The sequence below is a fragment of the Dasypus novemcinctus genome, chromosome 11, assembly GCF_030445035.2.
Source record: "Dasypus novemcinctus isolate mDasNov1 chromosome 11, mDasNov1.1.hap2, whole genome shotgun sequence".
Classification (NCBI taxonomy): domain Eukaryota; kingdom Metazoa; phylum Chordata; class Mammalia; order Cingulata; family Dasypodidae; genus Dasypus; species Dasypus novemcinctus.
Window position 1 is genome coordinate 93398463 of NC_080683.1, and position 17640 is coordinate 93416102.

Here is a 17640-nt window from a genome sequence, read left to right on the forward strand (position 1 = left end):
GTAGAAGTGTACAGTTGCCAGGCCATAAAGCATAAGTTACTTCCCTCACCAAAGTCTATTGCCATATGTTGGAGCAAGATGGCTGTGAATATCTGCAAGGATTCAGCCTTCCTGGGTTCCTCTCTTCCCAGGGCTCATTTCTTTCCTGGCTCAGGGCTTCTGTTTTCTCCACAAGGCCAGCTATAGACTATCAGGCAGCCAGCTCTGTCTCTCTCCCCAGGGCTTGATTCTCTCTGGGCTCAGCTGCTCTGTTCCTTGAATCCTTCCTTCCTGGGCTTCAGCTCAAAACCCCACCATCAAAACTTCAACAGCAAAGCTCCAACTAACTCCTCTGCTCTGCCGTATAATTTTATCTGTGAGTTCCCCCACACCAAGGGGGTGGGGACTCCACATCCTACTGATGTGGCCCAATCAAAGCCCTAATCATAATTTAATCACACCCAGGTGCAGACCAGTTTACAAACACAATCCAATATCTATTTTTGGAATTAATAAACCATATCAAACTGCTACACTTACCTTGAAAAATACTTAGTAAATTTCCCTCACTGCTGATGTAACCCAAATGGAGGAGAAAAAAATCACAATTAGCCTGCGAATAAATTCAGTGGACAACAGAGGTGTCTGGTGCTTGAAGAGAAAAGTCAGGTTCCTGGGCCATGAACCTATCATCAGAAATGTCTGAATACAACTCTTCCTGAACTGTACTTTACTGTAAGAAGTCAGGGTTTGGTAAAAAGAAAAGTACTACTAGCCCACATGGCTATCATAAGTAATCACCAAATTAAACCAACCAAGTACTTGTTTTCTAAATTCCTTACTGATATTCACAGTTCTTTACAGTTCTTAGTAGTCATGTTTAAGAAAAACATTCAGTGGCGAAACTAATTTTTGTCCATTCAGTATCTCTAGGAATAGAACAAGCTTCTAATTTTATTCATTCATATGGCAAATATCAAGAATCATTTTTGTAATTTCAGAGAAGAGTGTGGTATAATTTGATAGGCATTTGGAACATCTTGGGCAATTAAAAGTGAATCAAGAGTGATATATACAAACATCCATTTCAAAAGCCAATTAACAAAAACAAACAAAAAAAGCATTAAAAAAATGCAATCATGAATGAATGGAAAGCACCTGTCAAGTAAGGCCACCACTCACAAACAGTAATTAGGTCTTCAGATAGAAAAAGTTATTACAGATCATATGATTTGGTAGAAAGACCTGGATTTTATATCAGAAAATTTAATCACATGAGGTCTAAGCCATTTCTTGGGAAATTCCCTTCATTTCCCTGAGCCTTTGTTTCCTCCTCAAATAACCACAGTAATACAGACATGAGGGACTGTGAGGATAAAATGATACACATAAGGAAGTGGGTGACATGTTTAATGACCTGCTAAAAGACTGTGAGGTCAGAAAAAATGTATGTGAAGCAGAATTGTACATACAGGTCTCAAATAGTGACACTGTGCAGGCATAAATTCAATTATAATTAAGATTGTAGGTAAATATTTTGTTTTCAATGATGAATCTAGTTTAGGAAGCTTGAATCATCTGGAGATGAAATAGTAGCAGAAGGAAAATCTAGGTAATGGAGAGGAAAAGGTCAGAGCTGGAAAAGTCAGGGAATTGGGTCTAACTGCCAGTTGTCAGGTCAATCAGGCAACTAAGGAAGGTCGGAAAAGACTTTTGTGGGTGTCTGGCTAGGGATGAGTGCTCACAAATAGAGAGGAAAGCTCAGGGAGATAATCACTAAGTCAGTAGAAGGATAGGGCAATATAGCTCAAGTAAACCAAAATGGTCATACCTCTTCAGTGACCTGAGGATGAAAGGATCTTTTCTTTGCCAAGTACGGCAATTTTACAAATAGAATAATTTTAACTTACAGCAGAAAAACAAGGACTGAAGCATTTTACAGTCATGGAGAAGCTGGCTGGTTAGTAAAACCTGAATGGCAGATTTGAGTTTAATTTAATGAGTTAAACTAAACAGAAACTATGTATCTGTAACAGACCTGTAAGATTGGTATTGATTTGGCCAGAGTCAAGAATAAACTAAGGACAACAGAAAAGACATTTTGTTTTGTTTTGTTTTGCTTAGACGTGAAGAACTTGGGAGGAATGCCCCTTCTCAAGATAAATGGATAAACTCTCTTTTGTTCTTGCCTTCTCTATCATGAAAAATACTCATTAACTAAAAGGATAAAATGAACTTTGCAAGAGTTAATTGACAACTAAGAGAGGTGAAAAACTCTAGCTCTCTAAAGCTTAGCTTGGTTTGCCTAGAAAATTTATATCTCAGCAAGAAGAAAATACATATAAGGACTTTCCTATAGAATCAGCATGAAGGGAGATGAACACTAAACGACTGGAGATGGACAAATGAAGTTCCAGTTTTCAAAAAAGAAGATGCTTGATTACTGGAAAAGGGGCAAGAGACTTTTCACAGATACTGAGCAAAAGCAATAAACCTATTACTTAAGTGTCATCTGTGAGAACTTAGAAAAGGTGAATAAGTGTTCACTAAGTAGTCATATTCTTTTTAACAATGTTTTGCACCAGTAAAGCAAGGAAATTTAATAGACAAAGCGTATCTGCTGTTTGGAGTTGCATCTGGGAGGAAGGTATTGCTTTTCCCTAATCCCTTAGACTGGGATTGCGGAGGGGGGTGCCTTTTTCTAATTCTTACAAAGGTGCTATGCACATTAGCTGCTGCCCTGGGACGAGGGAATACAATATGACTAGGTACCATGTGGGTGATCAAGTGATGAGCCTATTCATCAACAGCATGCTAATTCAGTGTCAGTCTCCAGTGGACGGCACCTGAGAATGAGTACTTGGATAGTGAACGACAGGGCACGCAGGCTGGATTTGCAAAGGACATGAAATTGGAAGGTAGAATTACTCTTTGGAGGTAGTCGATGCAAAACATATCAACAAGCTAAAGGAGGCCTAATTTAACACAATGCAATTAAATAGAATCATACGTTACATGCTGCAAATCTGACATTTTCATTATAGGTGAATATAGGTTGGGGAAGTATGTTGTAGCAACAGTTGTGAAAAAGACATTAATACTCTAGGGTTTTAGTAGATTCTACTATAGGAGTCAATAGGGTACAATGGCTGCTCCCCCAAACTCCCAGGATATACTTAGGGGAATACAGTATTGGAACAAAGGTTTTAAAAATCTTTCTACTCTGTGCTATTTGGATGAAACAGGAAAGGTACTGCATTCAATTCTTGGGATCATATTTTGAGAGGAAGAGTGACCAAATGAATCACCTTCCAAGAACCTTCAAAATGGATGAGAAAAGTTGACAAAGTTGTATTTACTCAGGCAAATTGTAACGCTCTCCTGTGGAATCGAGGCTAGATGCGTCATCTAAGACAGCAGAGGATAAAACTGCAGACCGAGACCTACCATAGGGGGGCCCTTTGGAAAAGATGGATGTAATCTAGAGGCAGATTTCCAGGTCAATCAGGCAAAACTGAGGCTAAGAGAACAGTGGGTACTGCCTTATTTGAGGAATTCTCAACCCTTGACTGTACATTAGGATTACCTGGGAGGTGATTTTAAAAAGCTGGTGCTTAGCTCCTATCCAAGAGATTGTGATTTTTATCTGTTGGGTGTGGGGCCTCAGGCAAAGAGTATTTTGTCAAAATTCCTCAACTGATTCCACTGTTTGGCTAGGTTGTAGAATCACTGGGCTAGATGACAAATGGCTGGGATGTTAAAGAAATTAAACCAGGTGTTTTCTCTCTAGGATCTCTTCCAAATTTGAGAAGATAAATGGACACTAACACTTACGGATTACATCCTATAGCTAGGCACTTTTATAATTTATTCTCTTTCATAATTGAATTAATACAGGTAAATCTCTTAACACAGTGCCTGGCAGGTAATAAGGTCTCAATATACCATCTGTTGTTGTTGTAACCTTGCTACAAGGGATCAGTATTATCCCTACCTTATAGATGAGGAAACTGAAACTGAAGTTAATTTTCCAAGGCCCCTGGTAGTAAACTATAAATAAGAATTTAAATCAGATTTAAAGCTAGTTCTAAATTCCAGATGGTCCCCTGGCCTCAAGCTTTCATCCACAGGCCAGCTCTAAAACCTCTGTTCATGCAAATTGGTGGTTTATCTGAGTGAGTATTTTAAAAATTTAACAAACCCATTTGCTTCCATCTTGTTCCATCCATGTTTATAAGGCATCTCTCTTAAGTGCAATTTCTTTTTTTAATATGAGCGATTGTAGGTGTACCGAAAAATCATGCAGAAAGTACAGAATTCCCATATATCCCTTCCCACACACACAGTTTTCCCTATTAACATTTTACATTAGTGTGATACCTTTGTTACTATTGATAAAATAATATTAGCTTAATTATAGTATTAACTGTAGCCCATAGTTTACATTAGGGTACACTCTGTGTTATACAGTTCTAAGGTTTCCCTTCTCCCATAACTTATATACAACCTAAAATTTCCCATTTTATCCACTATTACATAACAATTCAGTAATGTTAATTACATTTAAAAAGTGTGATTCCATCACTATCATCCATTGCCAAATCTTTTCCATTACTCCAAATAGAAACTCTGTACAAATTAAGCATTAACCCCTGCTCTGGCCCTGGTACCCTGTATTCTAGTTTCTGATTGTGGGAATTTGCTTATTCTAATTATTTCCTATCAGTGAGATCAAACAATATTTGTCCTTCTGTGTCTGGCTTATTCACTCACCATATGTCTTTAAGGTTCATCCACTGTAGCAGATTTATTATTCCTTTTTATGACGGAATAATATTCCCTTGTATGTATACACCACATTTTGTTTATCCATTCACCTATTGATGACCTCGCATTTCTTCCACCTTTTGGCAAATGTGTTAAGTGCAATTTCTGAAAAAGAGAAGAAGAAAATTAGACATTCACTTGTTATCGTAATGTGGCCTGATAGAAACTTTTGTAGATGTTTGAAACAGTGAGGGCTGGGGGATTGGTTGAACGTGTCCTTCCCTTCAGCTTTCAACAACACACTTGAAGCAAGTGTGGAGGAAAGCACCTCCATACTAGTCATGGGTAAGTAAGGGGCACATCAGTTACTTCTGTACATTCCAGTCTGGTAGGTTAATTACATATTAACACCTTGAGGCGTTGGTCCTGGCCATATCTGACACCTCTCCTGGGGCCAGGTTGGACCGGCTGTGCGCACTGGCTAGTTTAAGAGAATAGGAGAAACCTCCAAGGTCTGTGCTTGCTAAGGTTGGAACTGCTAAGGGTGCAAACGCTTCACAGAACTCCTTGGATGGATGATGGGGGTGGGTCTCGATGGCTCGCAACTCTGTCTCTCTCTGTCTCTCTCTGTCTCTGTCTCTGTCTCTCGTACATGAGAAAAGGCAAATAAAAGGTCAATAAAATTTCCTCTTGTGGGCCGCAAAGTCGAATGCTCTGCTTCTGGCCCCTTACCTTTTATGAATAAAATGGATTTAGTTTGCCGTGTTCACTGCTTGTACATTTAGTGTATTTCATTACCAGAGTTGAGGCCAGAATTGCTTCTGAATAGGTGAGTCTTTCCCCTTCTCTTTGAGAGGAGAGTGAAACCTAAGGCCGGATAAAGAGGAGTACCTATTTTGGAGCAGGGGGAGGCGAGTGGGTACCACAACACACCACGTCCTGCCCCGCAGTAAGATTCTCCAAGTTCTCCTCGCTCTCCTCTCCCCGGGCGGTAAGGAGACAGCAGCTCCTCCCACTGGGCCTCCTAAAGTATCCTTCGATTGGGGGCGATTCCAGAGTTTAACCCGAAGCCTATGGGTCATTCGAAACTCGAGCTGGTCGGAGCAGAAGAGGCCCGGCAGGGGCGGGGTGCGTGGGGCCGGGCCCGAGCAGCGGGGAAGGCCCAGCGCAGCGGGGAGCCCGGGGAGAGGCGCCGCGAGAAAGCGGGGCGGGCCCGACGTCGGGGTTCGGCGAGGGGAGGGGGTCCAGACTCCCCCTCCCCCTTCTCGCCCCCGGGGCCCCGGTGACGTTGCGGTTTCCTCCGCCCTCCAGCGGAGGCTCGGCGCCCGCCGCGGCCCGCCCTCGGCCCCTTTCCTCCGCTTTCCCCGCACCCGCCAGCGCCGCCCCGGCTCGCAGTCGCGCCGCCCGAGGCTGCAGCTGCGCATCCCGGGGCGCGGCGCCCAGGGCATCCATGGCGCGGCGGGCGCGCTGAGGGCTCGGCGCCGGGGGCCGGGCGCCCTGGAGTGAGAGGGGCCGGGAAGGGGGTCGCGAGCGGGGCCCGAGGCTGGGGCGGCGACGCCGGAGAGGACGGAGGCGCGGCGGGGAGCGGTAAGCGGAGGGACGCGCGAGGAGCGGGAAGGGGCGCATCTTTCTGCCCGAGCCTCGGGGCGGGTGGCCGGCCGGGGTGGCCCGGCGCCGGCTGGAGGCGGAGAGCCACGTCCTCCGCCAGGCGCCGAGCCGTTGCTGCTCCGCGGGGCTCCTGGAGGGCGCGCGGGGCTTGGAGCCAGAGGCAAGGGCTTCCCCGGCGGCGGGGCTGCCCTGGGAGCACTTCCCCTCCGCCCCTGCTCGGCCCTCGCAGAGTCGGGCGCACTGCTGAAACCCGGAGATCGCTTTCGGGGGCTTCGGGTCTGGCCGACCCAGCCGCAATTTCCCGGAAAGCCCGCGGGGTTCGGCTTCGGTCTGCCGGATTGAGTGGCCCAGCCTCGTATCCCATTTCCTTCCATGCCCCCGTTAGTGGGCTGGGGGATGCCGATGCTCGCCCTGGCAGCCCCGCTTCGTGGCTGCGGAAGCCGAGGAAGCCCGGCCCGAGCCTCCCCCAGACGCTGGACTCCCGCGCCTCTTGGCTCGGTCGACACGCGGAGAAATTGGTAAACCTCACTCCTGGGACGCCGCGCGGGCTGCGATCCCGGAGCGCTGGGAGTGTGGGATGGGGGACCTGACTCACAGGCTGGGAAGCTCTGTAAGCGATGCCACATGGGCTTAGGCATCAGCCGGGGCCGAAATCTGTGCTGCGTTTGTGTGAGTTCTCGTTTTCATCCCTCATTTAAGGCTTAGGCTGGCTGGCGTTGAGGTTGAAACCCCATGGCGTAAAAGCATGAGGTGAATCTCATGTACCTGAAATTCCTTAAGTCAGGTAACGGCACTTTTAGTTTCTAGGAATCTTCGAATAATAATAGCCTTTTACATTTTTCGTTAGTCAAAGTTAAAAAAAAAACTAGTTAATATTACATTTAATTTGAGAATAGACTTTCTCACTTAAAAATAATTTAAAAACAGTCTGCCTCCAATACTTTATTTTTCACATTACACAACTCCAGGTTTTATCTGATTTTTTCAATAAATGAAAATCTCTACGAAATGAAATATTGATGTGCAATAATTCATAGTATATGCAGACTATTCCTAAATGGGATCAGAGAAATGCTCGTAACTGGCTTGGAAGAAATAAAGTACAAGATTATCTGAGTATTTGTCTATCATGTGGTAGTTTTTTTCTTTGATGGTCACCGTACATAAGTCCTTTTATGAAGTAGGTAAGACGTGTTCAAGTGAAGATGGAGAAGAGATTGAATTTGATGACTCCAACATCTAGTGACCTCTCTGTGTGGATTCAGCAAAAAACGCAAGAGTGCTGGTTACTTAGGAGAGATACAAGATATTTAAGTTATAACCCTGGCTGTCTTGGAGCTGCAGCTCTAGAAAGGGAGAACATATAAATATAGCCCAGTTGTGAGTTTGAACTTGGGAAGTTATTTTTAATTGACCCATTATATATTTCATTTTCAGTTTCTTCAAGTTTTAAATAAAAACAGCGGTCTACAAAGTGCATTTGAACATTCAGTTTAAAACATACATGATAGTACAGTAATCAAGTGAAAGGAAATTTTCAAAAAATGGAGGAAGACCTTAGATAAAAATGGAATTTGCCTTGGTGGGTATTAGTAGGTTCAGTTCCTTGTTCAGTTCTTGGCTCTGTCAAGTTCTTCCTTCTGAGTTGGGGGCCTGGTTGTGGGAAATATCAAATCTGAGTTTGAAGTCTTTTAGGTTTGCCACCTGACCTACACACTGACTAACATTCATCTGTACCTCTACCTTAATATTTATAAAGTTAATTCACAAATGAACCAATAGAGTTCATTTGAATGAGATTTGTGAACTGTGCAGTGCAATAAATGGCAGTGCTGCCATGAGAGGATATGCCAGCCACCCATGAGGTAAAATTTTTAACTTTACAGATGTTGTTCAGCGCCTTCCCAATGCCTCATAATAATTTTGTTTTTTAATCTTTGAATAAGTGTTTTAAGATAATAGATTAACATGCATTCTACAGCTAAAGAATGAAATGTTTGTTTATACATTTCTTGACAATGTTACTTGTGATAGAATAGTTTGCTGTTTATTTCTACTTGCCTTTGAGCACATCGTGTTGCATGAAAGAAAGTTGTTTCCCACTCAATATTATGATTTCAATAAATGACTGAGAGAGAAAAAGGAAGATAAGATAAATTTCAGATTTAATATAGCTGTAATGTCTGATATCAAAGGGGGCAAAGAAACTAGTAAAAAAAACTAGCACATAGTAGTTGTAATGTATATTAAATATTACATAACCATTGGCATGTCTGGGTCCTAGATATAGTAAATTTTTTTACCTTTTTTCACTGATACCACCTGCCTCCTACCCATCACCATATAAAATATATATATAGTTACTGGCCTGGAATGTGTTTTTGGTAGGTCTTTGTGGAAAATCAGTGGTAAAGGGAACTGTGTCATGGTGTATACTTTTATTGGATTTATTGAGAGGGGCTGGTCTTTGCCATGGCTGAAGGAGTGGGTGAGGTGCCTGGTGAAATTCGATGACTAATGAAGAATATTCCCAAGCAGAGGACAGGACAGTTCTTAATACTATGTTAAATATCTGGGGATTTTCTCATCTTGGAATTGCATTCTCTTACTTCGCAGTGATTTTTTAGAATAAAGCTCTGGGGGGAGGAAGGGACCACCAAATCACCAGCAGATGTTCAGACGACACAACAGAATTCTCTGGATCTCAAGCCAGTGCCCAATTTGGGAATCAGGCAAGTGTATAACCCAAGAGTACTGAAAGGGGAAACTATATACCCACAAAATTCATATGGTATATTAATGGCATGATGGGAAGTATAGATTAAAATCCCAAACCCCCCAGGTACTGATCCATGTTTTCCATCTGGTAATAGCAATAATTAGAGATGAGTGAGTATCTAGAAGTCTTGTTAACTCTCATGTCCAATTCTAATAGGAAATTCCCTATTTAAAAGTAAACTTTGCATGAAGTGGATATTTTTAATTTAAATAATCTTTAAAGAAAATCTCTTTCTGTATTTCTAGTAAATAAATATAGTCCCAAGTTCTGGCTTATCTAACTTTAATTATGCATATGTGTTTTGGTTAGCCGATGGTGATTAATTGCAGAAAAGAATCAAACTGGAAAGAGAAATAGATGGATGGGATAAAGAGCGACCACTGGGATTCATAAAGTTGTGCTACATACTCAGATGCATCAAGACAACTGAAGGAAAGGAAAAGTACCTATTAGGTCATACTGCTACACGAATATTTGCGTTTGAAAATTGTCTGGTACCTTTTACCTTTTTTTCAGACTATTCTGATATCACATTTTAGCCTCTTGGGAATGGAGAGAGATGTAGAGCAGGTGTATTAACCTCATTTTAGGGGTGTGGAATGGAGATACTGTGAAGGTAAGGAACTTGTCTATTCATTTTACAAGTAGTGGTATACTTTAAATATGACAGTAACCACAATTGCACACTTAATTCTGCCTTTCTCCTTTATGACTCCAAATTCATATTATTACAGACTGTTAAATTTCATTTTCCTACAGACCTACTTTATTATCCTTTTTTACTACTCACCACTAACCATGCACTGTCTGTTCCCTAGAACACTCAGGTGCCTCTGAGCCTTCTGTTACTGGCTATTTGATTTGCCTTTCTGCAGACCCTGTCATCTTAACATTCCTCTATGTCTCTTCTGTGGCCACAAAAAGATTCCATCATGGGGCTGCTTCGAAGTCCTGCAGAGCCCAAGGCTGACTGCACAGTTCTCATTTGCTGGCTGCAGGTCTCTTACTGTTGGGGGACTTTATCAATGAGGTTGCTTGCTTCTGAAGTATCTAGGCAAGCTTCAACCTGTTAAGGGTGTGGATGCCAGATCCTCTTTCAGAGGCCCAGAAGAGCACAAACCTGGAGGCAGAGTGTTCAGAGAGTCTGCTAGAGATCACAAAGAAAAGGGTTTGGTTTTAATTTGGAAAGAGAAGAAAAGATCGTTGAGGCCATCTGTTTGTCTCCTGAATAGTTTGTTCAGTCCTTAATTCAGTATAACACTATGAATTTTAATGTGTATTAAGATTACCACTGGATTTCTCCTAATTGTTTCTGTGTACTGGAATATTCTTTAAACATGATCTTGGTGTTATTTGTCATCAAATGGTAGTAAACAGTTCTTGAAAAAACAGAATTTGCCTCTTTAATAGTGTGTAGATGATATAAACAATACTGATATTTTAAGCATGGCTTGCTTTGGCATTTTACATTTGAGAATTTTTGTAATCATTAGGTAAGTGCAGCCCTGTTTTAAAAAATATTTAAAAGATATGCATATTCAGTTCTCAGTTATGAACGTGACATAGCCTTTATGGATTATTTTTCTCCATCTACTTTGTCCTAGACAAGGTCCAAAAGAGTTTCCAACCAAACACATGTGACTGCATGCCTCCTCCCCCCGATTTTTTTGTATTCTTCGTAGATTAATAGTGCTTTTCTTCTCCCAGCTTAGTATGAAAAAACAGCGATATACTCTTATAGTAAAAATCTCATTGTGTTTAAATTAGCATATATGCTTTTAAACAGTCCGTTTAAAAAGTAATCATTTAAGTCTTTCCATTTGAAACATTCATTGCAAATGATGCAACAGAGTTGTAATGATTTGTTGATTAAATCAAAGCTTTTGCAAATATTTTGGCATTTTTCTCAGGTGTAATGAACTTGGCTATTAAGCAATAAGCATTCAATGCATGCAGATGCCATATCACAACAGTTGAATCAGTATTTCATAATTCTAAAAAGGAATCTGTCAAGTAAATGTGTTCACCAAACATGTGGATCTATAGTATTTTTATTGTTGAAGTACTCAAGTAGTATGCCATTGTCACTGCTGGAGTCAGGTGACCATTGCAAGAAAAATGAGGATACTTGTTAGCAATTTCTGTAGTGGGAGATAGCAACAGAAGTATGGAAATTTCAGTGTAGAGTGTAGTAATTGCAGTTTCTCTGCCCTAATTTATAAATTTTAGATTATGACATGAATCCAGTATTGATTATGCATTTAAAGAAATAATTGACTAGAAATCAACACATTTGTTCATGAAGTTTAGATTGTGGTGTTGAAAGAGTTACTATATTTCTGAAGTTATCTTACATCCAGAAAGTTGCTGTAATGACAAGAAACGCCAGAGTTGCATGATAAAACCATGAGGCAGTTTAAATATGTTTCACGCCAGGATGCACTCAATACCCAAAAACCAGCGTGGCGCAGTACTGAAGGTCAAGGTGTCCCAGCTCCAGGCTGGCTCTCCTCACTAGTACACCACCAGCTGTACACTTTCCTTTCTGAGGGTGTTCGATTTTTGTTGTTTGACTATATCTGAAGACAGTCCCTAAGCGATGGGTTTCTAGAATTTCACAAATTCTGGTAAGGACCTTTTCTTGAGACCTTTGCAGGTTAATGGTATCATTCCAGGAGGTACGAATGGGGTCAAGCTCACCAGCCCTGTGGACACTCAGGCATGGGCCAGCTGGATTTGGGGATCACCTGCAGTGCTTATACTTCTCCCATGGGGGGAATTGGGGTGCCTGGAAGGAAGGAAAAGGAGCCTGAAAGGGAATGTTGAACAGCTGTTTTTCATCTTTCCTGAAGAAAAAGAAGAGGAAATACTCTTAAAACAAGCATCGTGAGGGATTTATGCTAAATTCTGGGATGTTTTCCTGAATGTTTTTATCCTTTAGATTTCTGAAGGAGGCTTTTGAATTCTTCTCTGTTTTAGAAAGGATTAATTGGGATTGTCTTGAAGAGACATTAGAAGTTGCCTTCTGGGTTCTAATCTTAGCCTGCTGCTCTCATTTGGATGTGAAAATCTTAGAAGTTAAAAATTATTTAATTATATGAATGTAGTAGAAATGGTCATTTTTTTGTGTTTGAAATACTAGGTTCTGCTTAGTATTCTTATCATGTTAAAAGAAAGCATTTCTCATTCCATAAAGCTAACGACACCCCAATACCAAAGTCAAATAAAGATATTATGGAAAAAAAATATGTAAAATTTCTTAAACTTTTCCTTCAGGTAAATTGTATAATATCTGAAAACTCCCCTTTCCTTTATGCTTAATCTGTTTTCTCCCTAAACAGGTCACTTTTCTCCACAGTTTTTTTTATTCTAGAAAACCTTAAAAGATTGTCTTGCACCAAACTCTGGAGTTCCATCTGAACTTTCATTAATACCTTCCATGCTTCTCTGCTCTGGTTTCTATAGTGAAGCCAGACAGCACAGTGGAAGGAAGCTCAGTGGTTTATGAGGCATTTATCAGTCACACAGTCAAAATAGAGAGGTTACCCATGTCAGATGGAGTCTGGGAGCTTCTCTCATATACCAGACTTATCGTTGCAGAATTTATAGTTAAAAATGACCATGGTTTTTCTAGAAGCAGAACTTGAACTTTGCTCCATTTAGTTTAGGAAGATGGAACCTCCAAGAGAACAGATCCCATGGTTTCAGGCCATCGGTTCAACTTTTTTCTAAATATTAAAATCAGGCAGTCCTTAAAATATAATTATTTTAAAAGCAGGTTTATTTTGATGCAAGAAAACTTGGAAAGTGTACGCTCAGCTAATAGGTGGGTCGCCTAGTTGAGAGGGTGCCAAGAACATGGAGCCCAACAAAATCAATGTCTTAGACAGTTGGAAATGTTTCAATTTAGTGTTTATTCTGTGGCTTTAAACAGTTTTCGAATGGAAATTTTCAAAAAGAAACTCTGAATTCTTGGAAACACTGAAAATCCTGCAAGGTTCTCTTGGGTTAGAGTGACTTTTGCTGGCCCCTTTTGTTGCAGGGTTATTTTCTTTGTTCTTATTTTCTAAGTCACGAATTAGTTAGATCCTCTTGTGTACTAATGAGAACCCCGGGTTGTAAGGAGCAAAATAAGAATTTATCTGTTGCTGTTACACAACCATTTAAATGATCCTTTCTTAAATGCTGGTGCGAAATTGTGAAGATCCATCTTTTTCTCTTAAGGAAACCAGTAAGGAACAGATTCATCCTGTTATCCACGTGCTATTTTAGGGTGCTTAATATTTTCATCATTAAAATTTTTAGTCTAAAAATTTTTAGATGTAACGTGACTTGCGTAGAATTATTCCAGATAAAATTTGAATTTGAGTGTGTGCTGTGGGAACTTCAAAAGTTCAGTTTCACCTCAACATATTAAATTTCTTCATGCAAGTTTTAGATTAAGTTAGACAACTAACAGAATCTTTTTCTTGGTGAAAATATGTGTGGCAGTATTTATACTACTAAATTGCCGTAAAATGATAAAGCCAATGCCTAAAGAAGTTGAATTGAACTAAGAGTGTTAGAGTGATTATATTACAGATCCTTCTTTGTGTACTTATATTTTTTTCTTGTTGAAGCCACTGAAGTTTGGCTCAGTGATTGCACATTTTAGAAGGGATAAATCTGGGTTACTTGGGAATGAATGCTTTGACATATAACTTTTTCCAATATACTTTTGAACCTGGAATGTCAAATAAAAGAACATTATACTTTAGCGATAGACATACTGAAAGGATTTAGTCATTCTGCAAGTATTGCCAAGTACTCTGTGTTTGAAGGTAATTCTGGGTGGAGAGAAGAAAGCATGCAAAATAAATAGGACATGGTCTCCAGCTTTGAGGAGCTAGAAAATCTGGTTGGAGAAGGATAACTAAATATGAAACTTTATGAGAGCATTTACGGGCCCGAAGGGAGGCAAATTCATACAGTGATATTACAGGAAGGGTGAGATCTGGGAGGGTTACTTGGACAGAGAATACTCAGCTGGGAGGGAAGAATTACCTTAGAGTATTTTATGAGGAAGAGGGAGGACAGGGGGTTTTGTAGACTGGGTGGCTGGTGGGGCAGAGGCCCAGGAAGGGGAGTGAGCAGAGAAATGGAGCGTCTGCAGGTTGAGGAGAACTTGGAAAAATCCTGGAAATTCACGTATCTCCTTTTATGACATTCTCTTTCCTTTCTTCCTCTGCTTCATATATTCTTTGTTTTCCACAAGTGTTTTTTGAAGGCCTGTACTGCACATGAATTGGTCATTCTTGGCTTATAGGAGAGACAAAGAAATCCAAGACCCCTGCATCCCAGTAGCTAATAACCCAATAAGGGAGATCTACCTCAACTCCCTTTCAGATCCAGAGAGGACTGAAACAATAACTGAGAAAGGAAGATAAGATAAACCTTAAAATGTATGTTGTGCATGTGCATATACATGTACGTATCTATATGATAATATATAATTAGTACTAAATTTGTAGTAGAGAAAGTTAAAGCTATAAACATTCTTACTGACTGCTTTTTAAGGCCCAGTTCAGATACCACCTCCATGATACAACCTTCCTTATTCACCCCAGTCAGAAGGCTTAACTTGTTTCTGTAAATCTCATTACTACTTTGTCATTCATGGAAATGTACTGCCTTTTTATTTTAGTGGTTTGTGTAAGCATCTTATTTTTTCTGCTATTTTGTAAGATGGTATAAGCATCTTCATGGCTGGCACCATCCCTGAATTCTCAGAGAACATTGAATAATTTATAGACGGGTTCATGGGAGAAGGGGACATTTATGGATGGAGTTGTCGGGGAAGACTTCATAAAGAATGTATTTTTTGAAGGAGAAATGTTGCAAGACTGAGAGTGGGGCAGGTAGAGAGAAGGAGCCCCATAAGATAAAATTCTAAGATTTTCACTATTAAAATGAACCCCATGAAAAGGAAAGGGCAAATGTGAGTTGTGCTCAACCAAGGGTGAGCAGCTCATTGTGAAAGGAGAAGTTTATGTAGTAAGAAAATGAGTGATAAGATTGGAAAGGTAGGCCAGAGCTGGATTTTGGAAGCTCTCACATTAGAAGGTCGTGTTGCTGTAAGAAATAGAAATTCTTGAATAGGAAAGTGGTATGACGATGGGGATTTCTTTAACCTTGAGGAACTTTATGGTTTAAAGATAGTTCTTTTGTGGGTAGTTTTGATCAGACTGCCTCGGTTTATTTCCTGGCTCCTTCACTTTCTGCGTGACCTTTGGCATATCAATCAGTCTGTTGCCTCAGTCTCCTCATCTGTGAAAAGGGGATGATAGTAGTATCTACATCCTGAGAGAGTGAGGTGAGTTATGTGAGTTAACCCATGTGAAGCACAATGCCTGGCACTTGGCAAGTGCCGTAAACATATTGTTTATAGTGGGCCTTGGAGGAGATAGTACAGAATTACAATCTCTTTTTAGAAATGAGAAAACTACAAAGCTAGGACTCCAGAGTCAGTTTAAGTATACCACATTATGGCCTTAAGGTGCCAAAAGAATTGTAGAAGAGGGAGTCAATTTGTTACATTTATTTGAGAAACCATTAATGAGCTGTCCTTGGCTCTTTTGTGGCCCGTATACCTGGACCTGCGCCATTCCCTGCATAGCCACAGCGATGGATGTGACAGGGAGGCCTTGGGACATTGGGGCGCTCCCCCTCTCCTGAAAGGATCTTCTGCCTTCCTTCTCTCTGATGGATGTGACAGGAAGGCCTTGGGACATTGGGGCGCTCCCCCTCTCCTGAAAGGATCTTCTGCCTTCCTTCTCTCTGTCATGGCACTCTGTGCAGTCTTTCTATTTGGGGTTGGAGATAAGGGTAAGAAGATAAATTTAGAGACATTGCAATTATAAAGGATAATTTGTCTTCCCTGTAAATTAGATGATACATGATTGTTCCACCCTAAAGGCGATAAAATAACAGAATGCTTTTGGAGAGATGCAAAACTGAAGTGTTGATGGTGAAGATTTTATTGGGGAGTCAGTTGGAGAAGCATAAGCAGGCAGGTATGCAGCTGAGAGAAGTTGGGTAATGTGAATTTATAATGAACTAGGTCTGCGTTCTACTGCCTGTAGAAATGGAGACTATAGAGTGGGAGCATATCTAGAATGTTGGGAAGGACGGGCAGGAAGCATCTAAGGAGGGTAGATTGGGTAGAGTAGGAGTACCGAGTAACTGAAGGTCTTCAGGAAAGTGGCAGAAATTGAATGGTGGATGTAATGGGGCATTGGTAGGGGTGATAAAGGAATGGCTTGAAATAGATAAAGGGCAGGTAATGATGAGTTAAACATTTGTGGCCTTGCACATACAAACTCATACAAGCATAAAATATCTGGCCATATTTCAGGCTCCGAGTTGGAATATTTCTGCAGGAGCAGTTTTTACCCTGTGGATCAGTGGCTGTCAGTTCAGAAATTATCCTCCTGGTCTGCATAATGTGAATTGTTTCCCGACTTTATAGATAGATCTAGAAATACCATAATAAGTTTTTTAAGCAAACAAAACAAAAGCAAAACAGGAATGATACAGGTATAGAAGAAATAATTCACTAGGGAACATTTTTATTGTTTTGAATTCTCTGGAGAAAAGAACTGTTAGTAGTACAGATGTTGTAACTAATGAAGAAAGTTGTTTTTTTTTTTCTAATTTGCAAATGATAGCACTAATACAGCCCTTATACCAAACCATTAAATAATATTACTAATAATTCTTGGGAATATGATTAAAAGTGTGAGGGCTTACAGGGGGGAATCTCTTTAAATGTCAAAACATGGCAACCTAAATAAAACATTTTAGCGTTGGAACAGTCATCCTGCAGCAGAAAAGCCTGGCTCATTTGTGTAACCCCAGGCAAAATGGCCTGAAGGTTTTGAGGTAGCATTTCAAAAAAGACCCAGAGAACAACTATGAAAGCCCCCGATGGAATGTCAGTGTACAGCCAGAGGTACTGGGGAGTGAACTGTGACCAGCAATGGGCCAGGCCACAGGGTCAAGGCGAGGTTGGGAGTAAAAGCAGCCAGCAGCTTGCAGAAACTGGAGTGGGAGCCTGGTGCCTAAGGGAGGGCTGAAGGGCAGTGGGTGTAGGGCCTTCTCAGCCAGCTCTGATCATCACCCCAGTGACCTTGAAAGGATCAGACATTGTGGCACATTTTATTTCCAAATGGTTTGTCCTGGTACACAAGGGGTTTTATTACTTCTATTCATTTAGTTACATTTATGTAGCTATATAATTATATATGTGGTTTATCTCTGAGTGCCTTGACACATGAATTAAATTCATCCATTCGGTAAATATTTCCTGAGTGTGTACTAAGTGCTAAACACTATTCCAGGTGCTGGGGATATAACAGGAAGCAAAGAGCAAAAAAAAAAAATCCCTGCCCTCATTGAGCTTCTGTTCTCGAGCAGGGAGTGAGGCTGGCAAACAAAAGAAATGAGTTAATTATTTAATGGATTAGAAG

At 40.8% G+C, this 17640-nt stretch overlaps 1 protein-coding gene across 3 annotated transcripts in view; it reads left to right on the top strand.

Moving 5' to 3' along the window:
• DSE (dermatan sulfate epimerase) overlaps positions 1–17640 on the top strand; it is a 203291-nt gene that overhangs the window by 118247 nt on the left and 67404 nt on the right. Inside the window, exon 1 of one of the 3 annotated variants that reach the window (XM_004471213.5) lies at positions 6147–6333. The exons of the other annotated variants lie outside the window; for them this stretch is intronic. The gene's annotated coding sequence lies outside the window, so the exon portion shown is untranslated. Of the gene's footprint in view, positions 1–6146; positions 6334–17640 lie in introns of those variants that run through there. 3 annotated transcript variants of the gene reach the window in all.